Source organism: Rhea pennata, chromosome 3 (genome assembly GCF_028389875.1).
Source record: "Rhea pennata isolate bPtePen1 chromosome 3, bPtePen1.pri, whole genome shotgun sequence".
Lineage (NCBI taxonomy): Eukaryota > Metazoa > Chordata > Aves > Rheiformes > Rheidae > Rhea > Rhea pennata.
Genome location: NC_084665.1, coordinates 45,028,360 through 45,040,234, shown reverse-complemented (window position 1 = coordinate 45,040,234; position 11,875 = coordinate 45,028,360). Strand labels below are relative to the sequence as shown.

The window sequence follows — 11,875 nt, the reverse complement described above, 5'->3', positions numbered from 1 at the left end:
GTCTATATATATATATATGTATATATGTGTGTGTATAAATATATATATATATTTTTTGTGGCATATTATGTTAATTTGTAAATGTAGAGAACACAGTTTATTCTAAGTTTTATCCTTAATTTATTTCAACAGAAGCGGTAGTTTTCACTGTCACACAAATTCCAATCTGAATTATTTCAAGGAACAGAAAACTATCAGGGATGTAAGGAAAGATCAATATTAACAGCTATATATGTCCGAGGGGTGGATATATTAAATCCTACAGAGATTTAATACTGGGTTGAGCCACTTATGTACAGTGCTGCCCTTCACAGGGAGGAATCACCTCTTATCTAGAATGATATTGCCCTCCTCATCTTTGATTCGAATCCGTCCAGAAGCATACTTGGTTTCCTGTCTGCCGCTGGAGTAGACAGTCTTTACAGTGCCATCTGGGTACTCTCGCCTCTTAAACTGCGCAGTGTGGATCTCCTTCTGACCATTACTGAATACCATTATTTTACCTCCATTCCTGAAAGCGAAGCAAAGCAATCAGAAGATCCAGATATACACAGCAATATAGCACTGCCCAAGACAAATATACTTTATGAGGGGTACTGTAATAACACAGTAGACACCTGGAGGTGTCATCAGGAACATCACCCCTCCTTGGACTGCCTCCAGAGTGGTCAGCCTTTAAGAGTGATGAAGATGAGATACGGGACAAGCACAGAAAAAGCCACAAAACAAAGACAGCACAGGCACCCTAGCTCCTTCACAATGAATCTTTCTTGTGAGGTATGGGTTGAGGATAGGATAATAACCTATGTGCAACCAACATTTCCTTTTGCAAAGAGGATAAAACTAGGTCAGAAGATACATACACCTCTGCCAGGGGAAAGCTCTGTCTGTTATTAATCTATCTCACTGATCTATCTAATATGATACAGTAAAAGTGAAAAATAATGTCAGCCAGAAGCTTTCTCAGGCTGTAATTCACCTCAGAATTTTACATGCAATGGCATTACAGATCAGATCCCACAATATGGGAGCATGACAGATTCTTCAGTATAATACCTAACTGTGGCAGGATCTGCAGATCCTGCAGAATTCTTCATGCAGGGACCACAAGGCATTTTGCAAGCAGGAAATCTATTTTTGCAACAATGTCATTCCTAAGCCAGCAAGGGACATGCGTAAGTAAGTTTTAGTTTTAATCATTAGTTTTAATTTTACACAGAGGAATAAAGAGATAATATTTAAAATGTCTTGCCCAAGATCAGAAAGTGAGCCAAAAAGCTACGAATAAGCTCAGAAGTTCGTATCCTTGGTCCTTCAGTGCTTGCACTGTTAATACACACAACTGTTTCTCCTGTGTCTTGCAAGTCGCACAGCAAACTGGGCCTGATGCACAAAACAAGTGTGAAGTTACATGAAACTGAACTATAGGAACATTTCACAGTCACTTCGCCTGTGATAAATTATAGTCTATGATTTAAGAAGTCAAAAATTTTCAGTGCCTCGTAATAGCAAAACCCTAGTCATCTTCCAAATCCTTTCTCCTTTCATCCTAAAATTTTTCAGTCATACAGAATCGAACCATATTGTAAATGTCAGAATCATTGTACCTTTGTCCGAAGCCCAGTTCCTGCCATTTAACATAAGACTTACTTTTCTACTTTTACTACTGTACCATCCGGGAAAAAAGTTTCCTCAAGTCCACCACTATAGAGGCATTTCACTGTCTGATCTGGGAATATAACTTCTTGTGTGCCATCAGGATGATGTTTTTCTGTGGGAAACAAGACATACAAAGTCTGTTGATATTTTTTTTCACATTGCTTTCACAGAGCTAGAATTTGGGGGGACACAGTAGTAAGGATGGAAATGATATCCAATAGATTGCTAAAGAAATTAAAGAATCAAATAATCAGATGACCAGAAATATAAGCAATGCATTCACACCTCATTGTTATCTTTGCTTTGTAAGATGAATCTGAGCATGAGTCATACTGGAAGTCAAATATAAATAAAATGCAAATCAACAAGGAAAAAAACCACAATATGCTAGAGTCAGCATCAGACAATACTTTCAGAATAATAACTCTCTTGCACATACAGTTCACATTCATGAGCTCTTGCATACCTATCTGATTATTAGGGAACTGCAGCACCTCCAGGCCATTTGGATAAGCAGTGTGGGTTGTCTGTGCATCTGCATAATAATAAATCTGAAAGGAGAGTGAAGCATTTCCAGCTTGTTCACAATGTTTGCATAAGTAGTTTCTACTATAAAAATGTGCTTAAAAATAAGCCATCTCAGAAAAGTCATTTCAAGGTTATTTTCTGTATCTGCCATCTATAAAAGTAGCTATGTTCACATTTCTATTTGTAACTCTTAATCACTCCACTCCTTATGGATGTGTCTAGGTTTTGCTACTTTCCTCTTGATAAAGTACAACAGAATAGTCCACTCACGGAGGCGATCTTCCCACTTCTTTGCTCTAGCTCCCACCCATGCACCATTAATTTAAAATATATGCACACTCATCAGACTCACTAACGTCCACTGTAGCTCACATTATTAATTGTTTATATATACATAATACCTACAGAGAAGAACCCTCTGTGCTATCTACCATGTAAATGTGTAACAGTCAGTTCTTGCTTCAGATAGCTGCCCTTGCCCTTTGTCTATTTTCGGTCTCCTTCTCTGTGGTTAGGCAACTACCCTGTTGTTCCTTCCAGCCTCTTTCCATTCTTGTCCTTGTAGACAGAGCAGCCTCCCTTTTCGGGTTTATTAAATCAACACCCTTCCTAATCCATTTCTCCCAGAAATGATAGATCAACACAAATGGTAGGACCTTACAGGACAAGTCACTTAATTTTCCTAAAAGAAAAAGCAAACGGTACACACCACTCTCTGATCTGGCATGATCTTCTTTACATCTCCATTGAAAAAGCTAACCACTGTCATCCTTTTATCAGCACTGATCTCTTTTTTGGTACCATCACGGAAAGTAATGATTCAACGTCCATCAGCAAACACCTCTTCCACCTTCAAACACATAAAGCATCCAACGCAAATGAAGACAAATCAAGTCAAAGCAGACTCATCACAAAGCAACATCTGAAACCATAGGGAAATGAGTAAAACCACACATCTTTCTTTTTCTGTTAAACACAACCTGTGGCAATAGTGAAGCCATTCAGTTTATTACTTGACTGATATCAGTTAGTTACCATTTCATATATGCTGGTATGATTCCACCCAAGTCACCCAAGAGGCCCAGATTCTGTATTATGCAAACCAAAATGACTGAATTTGATGTATTAACATTGATTGCTGCATGTGGCCACATTTAATTCTAAGGTACTGAATGACCTTGCTGCCTTGCATTACCTGGAATAAAATGGTTGTTAATGTATGTCAGCAATCTCCTGCAAAACTAGTCAAGACTTCTTAACAAGACAACAGGTGACAACAATGCCATCAGTATGCCCTTCTACAACCAATATATTGGTCAAACAGACTTCTCACCTAGCACAGCCTCTGGTTAATCAATTTTCCTGGAATCACTCTGGCAGCTAGTTCTGTCTAGCATATATCAAATCCCATAATTCATTTGGTGAAATCCAAAGAAGAATACAACCACAAGGGGTATATAACTTTGCTATATGGTTTCAGCATTATCACACATTCCACAAGAAGGAAACATCTCCCAGCAGAACAATAAGGAATAAATATACTGGGGCAAATCAAACCCCATCAATCCCTCTCTTGAGTCACACAAAAAAGTCCAGCCTACCACTCAATTTTATGAGTAAAATCCAGTGGTAAAATATTAGAGTGCACTTTTTTCATAATTGTTTTTCTTTCAAGAATCAGAACAACAGTTGCTGAATTTACTACTCCTGCAAGAAGGAACTGTGATTTGTAGAAGCATTCACAAAGCCCATCTCAGTATCAACTACAAAAGAACTGGCATCTCAAATCAGTATCCCCTGAACAACTGTTGTATCACAAAACATGTTTCTATGATAAACCACCAATAAGTGTCATTAATCAACACCTGCACTGGCAGGGTGAGAAGAGAGGCCCAGAACTGTGTAAACAGAGAAACTAAACTACTGTCTTAGCTTCATCTACCTAAAAACCTTACCTGAGCTGACAACCGTGATTAGGCAGAGAATTCCCTCAGTCAGCATCAGAAAAGGCTTTAACAGGGTAAGCCTGCTTGGAGCAGTGTAGCTGAAGAGACATCTAAGACTGACATCAGATCTGAACTACATGATCAGTGATGGTGTTGTGAAGAGTGCTTCTCTATCAGCAGCGAAGCTAGTGCGAGGTCACTTGGTCGCATTGCTGACAATCCTTCCCAATATCAACGCACCAGATTTGCGATGCATAATCAGCCTTTCAAGATCATTTCTGAGGTGCCATGCAGGAACATGTTGCCCAGTTTGGTGGGAAGGAACATGGGCACAAAGGGAAGCCAACAGGAATTGCTCGTCCTCTCCTCCCAGTGGCCAGGACAGCTGAAGTGGGGGAAAGCCAGCTGCCAAGCTGAGCTCTGGTCCTAAGGACGATGGGCAATTTGTAGGAAGCAGCTGGGAAATCTTTGGGGATTTTGACAGGTGGTTTGAGCAAACTGGACTAGGCTGCATTTAGCACAGAGCCTCTGACATTACTCCAGGTGTACTCAACTGCACGTAAGGAAAGACTTCTCCCACAAGTGGTGTGTAGGTGGCACTGTTACTGACATTATATTCACATCCAAGGAAAGAAAGAAAAAGTCTTTTATCTTGCACTGTCACCATCACTACCCCACTAGCATATTTTCATCTCTAAACAGTATCATTCCTCCCATCTCACAAATGAGGTAGCTGAAACAAAAAGGACCTGATGAAAATCATTGAGCAAATCAGGTCAGAGATAAGAGAATTTGGTTACTGGACTGCCAGCCCTTCACCTACTTCATAGTTGAGCTCCTTTGTAAAGAAAAGACACTTCATTTGAGAAATAATTCTTGGTGACTCCTTGAAGCAATGATTCCCATCTATACTGCAGAACTATTAACAATCTCTTCAAGTCCTTTTCTTTCCTAATTTCTCTTACCTTTCCATTGCGATGCTCTATTTTTTCCTGCACATCTTCCTCACTTTTTCTTCTTTCTTCATGTAACAGTGACCTTCTAGATAATATTGATTTTGGAGGCAATAACTATGAAAATATCACAGTCAGAGTTATATAAACAGAAAAGTTTTTAAAATATTTTCATTAACTTTAATCAACTACGCAAAAAAGTGTTTATCTGAACACACACACACAGAGACAAAAACTGTCTTTCTTTGAAGTATTACCTTGCATTTGCAATAGATTTTGATAATCTGCTAGTCAGAACTACGAGTGTTTCATACACTCCTGTATGTTCATTTTGCAAAACAAAAAATAAAATACAGAGAGTCCAAAAATCTAGGGAAAGAGTGCATTCTGAGAAACTGCTCTGTAAGAAGTGACACGAATAAAAAGAAGAAAGAACAAAATTATCTGTGAACACTGGGTCACTGATTTGCAAAGGAAGGTACCTGCATTAGCTGGCTCCTCTCTTCTGAAACAAATGACATGATTCTTAAGTGCAGGTAATGCCAACTGTGTAACTAAGGGTTAATCAGGAGGCTACAGGCATCCTGTTCACTGTTACAGTGAGTGCTCTTTGTATTGTCTGGGTAAGGGAAAGCAGCCTTATGTTAATTGATATTCCAGCCGTTATTTGCTTGGAAAAGAGTCAGGCAGGAGAGCATCCAGCACAATTATTAACTAATGTTAATTACAGTCCGAGGACCTGGTGTATTTTGAATTGTGGGATCCAATGGAACAGTGAATTCTTCTCCCTGCAGGGCAATCGTGTTCTTAGTAAAAAGATGTAACCTGTGACTGAAGTGCCCAGATCCACCCCCGAAGCACTGTGTCCGCTGCACAGCACTCTCGCAAAGCGTTTGCCAGCAGAATGCCCTCTCTCATCTTAGCATTCTTGCTGTGGCGTTTTTCCACAGTGGCCTCCCTTCCCTCTAAGGATAAAATCCTGCAGTTTTCAATTTCCTTTCCAATCCAGACTTCCTGTACACAAGCCAAGACAGTTTGAGATTTCTCTGGTGCTGTTGCCTAAGCATCCAAATACCTCCCAAGGACTGAGTGTGCTTTTTCAGTAGATCCTCCAGAGCACGTTAGCAATGTCAGATTGAAAAGCCACACATTGGGGAACTCCAAAGCCAGCAGTAGCACCTAAACACTGGCAAAAAAAATCAGATTTGGTCTGTCTTGCTTCAGGTTTCCATTGAAGATAGGTACAAATCTTATGGATAGAATAAACCCTCTCCCTTCTTAATAATAATATATGTAATTTCATTAAAAAATAACTACGTTTTTTCAGATTATGACCTGCTATTAGTCTCAGAAATAAAGCTTCTAAGTTTTATAGTGGCCAGGAAAGAAGTGTGAATGCAAGATTTTCTTTTTCCCCCAATGTGTTTCATTTCATTTCACAGACAGAAGGAAGACAGTTGCTGATCAATACGAGAGCCAGAACCATAAGTTGCTCAAACCTTTGCTTCAGCCTCCAGAAAAGTCAGAGAACTCTCTGCTTTGCTGTCGTAAGCATTTATACCATTTCTCCCATCAGAGGTCACAAAAGCCACTTTATTCCATGGTTTACATGTTTTTTCTGTCTTTTTAAGATCCTCTTCTTCCTGAGCCAAAATTAAAATGTTAACTAGCAACACAAACATGTTTATGTGAAACATAAACATACAGTCATACAGGACTATCTTGATACAGAAATCTACTACATTATCTGCAAGCAATACTGTTTTAAAGACAGATCATCATGAGCAGATGTGAGAAAATAAAGCCGAGAGAGCGCTGTTCCCAGCTAAATAGTAGTTAGCATCCTATATACAAAAACTGATATCTCAAAGGCACTCAATCATTTTGTAGATATACAGTGAAATACCTGTGTTTCGCCAGGGGTACTGCAGAACGTAAAGCTACAAGTGTCACTGCCCTGGTTATGTGAGGTGGTCATTTCTTCTGAGCTACCTGAAATGGACAAATATCTGCCCATAAGGAAACGCAAATGAAAAGGATCATTGAAAGCATATGGAAATTGCTGAATCACATGCTTCTATACCCAACCCAGAACATTTTTGAAAGACGCCAGCTCTCAGATTCCAGCAACATATTGCTTTGTATAGTGAAAACGCTTGCTAACAGCCTGCCCAGCCTCCCAAAGTCACTTCATCCTGGACCAGAATAGTGTAGACCACCTCCATTCTCCACCTTCTCTGCTTCCAGGGCAACAAACTGAGCAGGTAACTACAAGTAACAGCATAACCTGCTCCCTTCTCTTGTCAAAGATAACTTTCTTAACTTCTTCTAAGAACCAAAGGAGAGTTTTAGTGAGAACACATTGCCTGTGATCCAGAGGTTGGAGATCACTATCAGCAGGCAGAAAGTTACCTTACCTTTTACATGAGAAGAGCGAGGCTCCTTAAAACCACTTGGACATGAGACAGCTACAGATGATTTTCCATCATCTGTCCTCTTTCCCATAGGAGAGGGCAGGTATGCAACCTGAAATAAAATGGAGAGGCACTGACAGACAGCTGTGCTTCACTGTAACTTGGGAATCATCATTGATAGGGCCCAGAGTGCACTTCTCCTTGCTAGGAATTTAGCTGTCTGCACTCAAAGCCAGCTCATTGATGAGCCACAGCTGTCTAATCTTGGTTCAGACTGTTGCAATGAAAGACACAGGGGTGAAAGAGCTGGAAGAAGTCTCAGATGGGGCTCCTTTCTCCCACTCTCTCAGGAACTGCATTTAAGCTGAGGATCTTGCTCCTGGTCTTTGCTGGGCTGCACTGCAGCCGTGCCTGTACCTGGCCAAACATCTCACTGATCCAAACTCAGACCCTGACCTGCTGGCCAACTTCCTGACCTGACACTTCTCAGACCTGCCTCATCACTACAAATTTGCCTGATGACCAGGACTCTTGGCTGACCCCAACTACCACCCTCTCAGCTGCCCTGCTTCCTCGTGGGGCAGTGGGATGGGGCCCCTATCAGTGAGGTCGCTGTCTCGCCCACCTTGTTGTCACCTCAGTCTCCGGGGAATGCCAGATCATGCTGCATACCAATATTTGCTATGTGTGATCAGCTGTGAACTTTTCTGAGACCATAAGAAGGGCAAGTTTCCAGCATTTACTCTTGCTCAGGCCTGGATATACCTGAATAACTCTATGTATGAACAGTGCCTGAGGTTATTTCTGGCAAGAGGATGGAAGAATCGGGATGGAAGATGTAGCTAGGTGAGGACTGTGATCCCAATCCAGCTTTTGAACTACACTGTAAACAAAAAATAGTGACAGTCTAAATTGTCCTTGCTTCTGACTTACTTTTTCTGGCTCAAAAGGTGTTATTCTTCCTTGGTGAGGTGTTCTCCTGCCAGCGGGTGTTGTGCTTCTGCTAAGGAAGCAATTAGATGATTTCTTTTCTTGATGTTCCTTTGTTACTGAGCTTAAAGACTCAGTCCTTTGCACCAAGCTTTTTAGTGCCTGAAAGTTTTTGAATAGATTTGTGTTAAGTTGATATAAACATCTTAAAATATCATGAAAAATCCTACAACAGGAACATGATTAACTGTTCAACACTTTTAGGAAAATGTACATTTCTGTATGTGAGGGCCTCCATGCAGAACAGCATTAGTAAAGGTGCTCCAGGTTGCTATATATGCTATTGCTGCCCATTTCATTTTTTAATGCTGGTCACAGCATTGATTACAGTATACACTATCATACCTACTTTAAAAGCAATAATGACAGGGGCATCAATATAATTGTAAAGAAGTACCTGTGGTGTTTATTTTTGTATAGATGGATGTCATTCTAAGTGAAATTATTTCATAAATAAGAGCAATCACTGTAATGCAGGCAACCCGGTACTCAGTATTTGGGTTAATTCAGCATGATCAGATTCTTGATCTCAATTCTATCATTTTCATAGGCAAAGTCACCAAATCATCTGAATAAACTGAATTCTATGATTCTATGAAAACTTTTGGCTTTTATTCATTGGAAGCAAATAAATCATCACTAAATGCAAACCCTTGAAGCAAAAAAGGAGTAGGGACTGAGGGGAAACAGCCTCTCAGCGTTGAGTAAAACTTTCTAATTAAAATAGGCAGCATAAGATGCCAACTCATTTTGGAATCCTTTTCATGAGAGCTAGCTAAGCACAGATTAAAAAACTGTCAGTGTCACTGGTCCTGCTCTTGGCAAAAGGAAGGACTAGCTGGTCTCTCGAGGCTCCTTCCAGTCCTACAGATCTATGCTAACAGCCAGGCAGCAGAAAGCAGGAGGAGGTGGTATTACTTAGGGCCTATGTACACCATATAAATGTGGTTATTCTCCTTGTTCCCCATGTTTAGCAGCAATTCTTTTAATTTTCTAATGGGATCTTCCTCCTAGATTTTATACCTATAGTTTTTTGTGGTGCCGATTTAAACTGGATTAATCTGGAAATCTCTTACTTGTCAAATCCCATAAATAAGGAACTTTTATAACCTTCAAACGTCACAGCTCGTGTCATATACAGTTTGAATTCCCACACCTTCACTGAAAAGCTGGGAAGAAGCAACAAATACTCAGAAAAAGCAGTGAAAATGCAGGTGCCATAAAAGGCTCTTTACATACTTTCAGAACTCATACTTCCCTGCTTCATAGTTAGTAAATTCTCAGCAAGAATTCTCATGGACAAGGAAAGAACACAATCAAAGTTCTCAAAATCTATGGCAAAATCAGACAATAAAATCCTTCTAATAAGATTAGAAGAAAGTACATTTGACCTCCATTGAAAATTTTCCAACAAGTACATTAAAAAGCAGCAATTTGTCTTTCAGTGTACAGCTCACCCTTATGCAAAGAATGTTTTTTTCTCACAGAAATCACTAATATTTATCTACATCTGTATGCCTTGCAGGAAACCACATCTCATTTCTGCTGAAAGTCTAATGTGATGCACTCAGAAATCAGGTTGCCTGAAAAGAGTTGCAAGTATTATCCACTGAGGCCAGCCTGCAGATCTTCCAGGCCACGCTCAGCTCCCCACTGCCAGAGGGCCTGCAGGAGCTCTTGACTCATCATTGCATGAGCTGCTCATGTCCTGTATTCCCTGGGCACAGAGGAAACACGCATTTGCCACTTCCCTTGATAGGTAACAGAAGAGGAAATACAGCTTTTTCAAAGGATATGCATTTGTCCCTGCACTTCCAAAGTATTTTAAGAGTGAGAAAAATAGTGACTAGTATCTTCAGAGTTTCCAAGTGTCACCTTTATTCTTTTTATAAACTAATGGGGAAAATTCTAACAGTAGATTAGCTCTCCAACTTTAGGCTTGTAATACAGACAAAAGGAATTAGTCCTTACCCCCAAAAGAACACTCCTGGACACCAAAAATGAAGACAATTGCACCACAGTTAGGATACTGCCAAGAACCCTGACTTGATCCTACCATGGTTTTCCATTTATGCTCTTCTGGTTACAAATATCTGCCTTTTGGGAAAGTGCCCTGGTAATAAAACTGACCCAGCATAGTTCTTTCCTTCCAGTTCTGGGGCTTCTGTATCATTTGACATCAGTAAATGACACAATGTGAGTTGGGGTCGGAGGAGAAGCACGTTACATCCAAAGCTTTAGGGACAGTGCAAGTACCCTTCAAGACACGCTGAATATTTCTACGTTTTTCATAAGTCATATAAAACAATGTCTGGTTAACATGGAAGAGGACCTCTGTGGACAATATTTCTTGCCCTGGTGGAGTTCTGAGGATTTTAAACCTATAAGTATGCAGCCACACTGCCTGACAACACTTCCTTATCAATTTAGCATCGTTAGTTCTTGCAGTTACAGTTACCGCTATTATTTTTCCTGTGAACAATGTAAACAATGTAACTTTTTTTTTTTTTTTTGGTATCTTGCTGGCAGTAACGTGTCAGATCTCTGGTAGGTGAAATGTATTATTTTGATTATATCAGTACCACTTCAGAAACTTGTTTTTTTCCCTAGGTATTAGGCTGTCAAGTCCAGTGCCTGGAGGAGACATCACACAGTATTTGGTTTTAAGGTATTTTTATAAATGTGAAAATAACCAGGCTCCCCAAGTCAAGCCTCTATTCTTATGGAACTAACAGAAACCTGCAAACATAGCTGTCTCAACGGCTATGCATAACATGGCACAACTCTCAGAAACACCTGGCTCTACACAGACTTGTTTTTGACATCCAGGCTCACAATAAGCATCATCATGCAGGAGCAAAACATAAGAAAACATACACTTTAAGCTGTAAAAGACATGAACTCTGGACTTGAAAATACCTCCACACCTTTCTCCTGCTGCAGAACACCTTGACGAGGATTCCTGGACCTTGTTCAACACTCCTATCCTGCCTTTTTTTTTTCTCTCTCTTTAAAAAATACAATTTCTCAAGTAACTTTCTGCCCTTATCTGTGAACTTTCAGTGAGTTTCTCATCAAACACAACTGACACAGGTGGTTGCAGAACTCAAACCACTGCCACTGTTGCTTAAAGCCACTCAACCCTTCTCTTAGAATCTACAATCTGCATAGGCTGAGATAGCTTTATTAACCCTATCTTTCAAAACAGTCACAGTATAGATCAGTGATCCTGCAGCAACTTCCTGATCTGATTTAGATGCTTTTTCCTCTCAGCATCAGACAGAAAGGACAGACTCAGACAATCTCTCCAATGCAAATACAGCAAAGTCTACAGGTTTTGGTGCATTCATATCATTAAAGGTCTTCCACATTTAATTAGGAACTA

General features: G+C 40.1%; 1 pseudogene; it reads right to left on the bottom strand.

Annotated features, from left to right (window-relative positions):
• Positions 1–321: 321 nt before the first annotated feature.
• LOC134138841 (uncharacterized) overlaps positions 322–11,875 on the bottom strand; it is a 31,545-nt pseudogene continuing 19,991 nt past the window's right edge.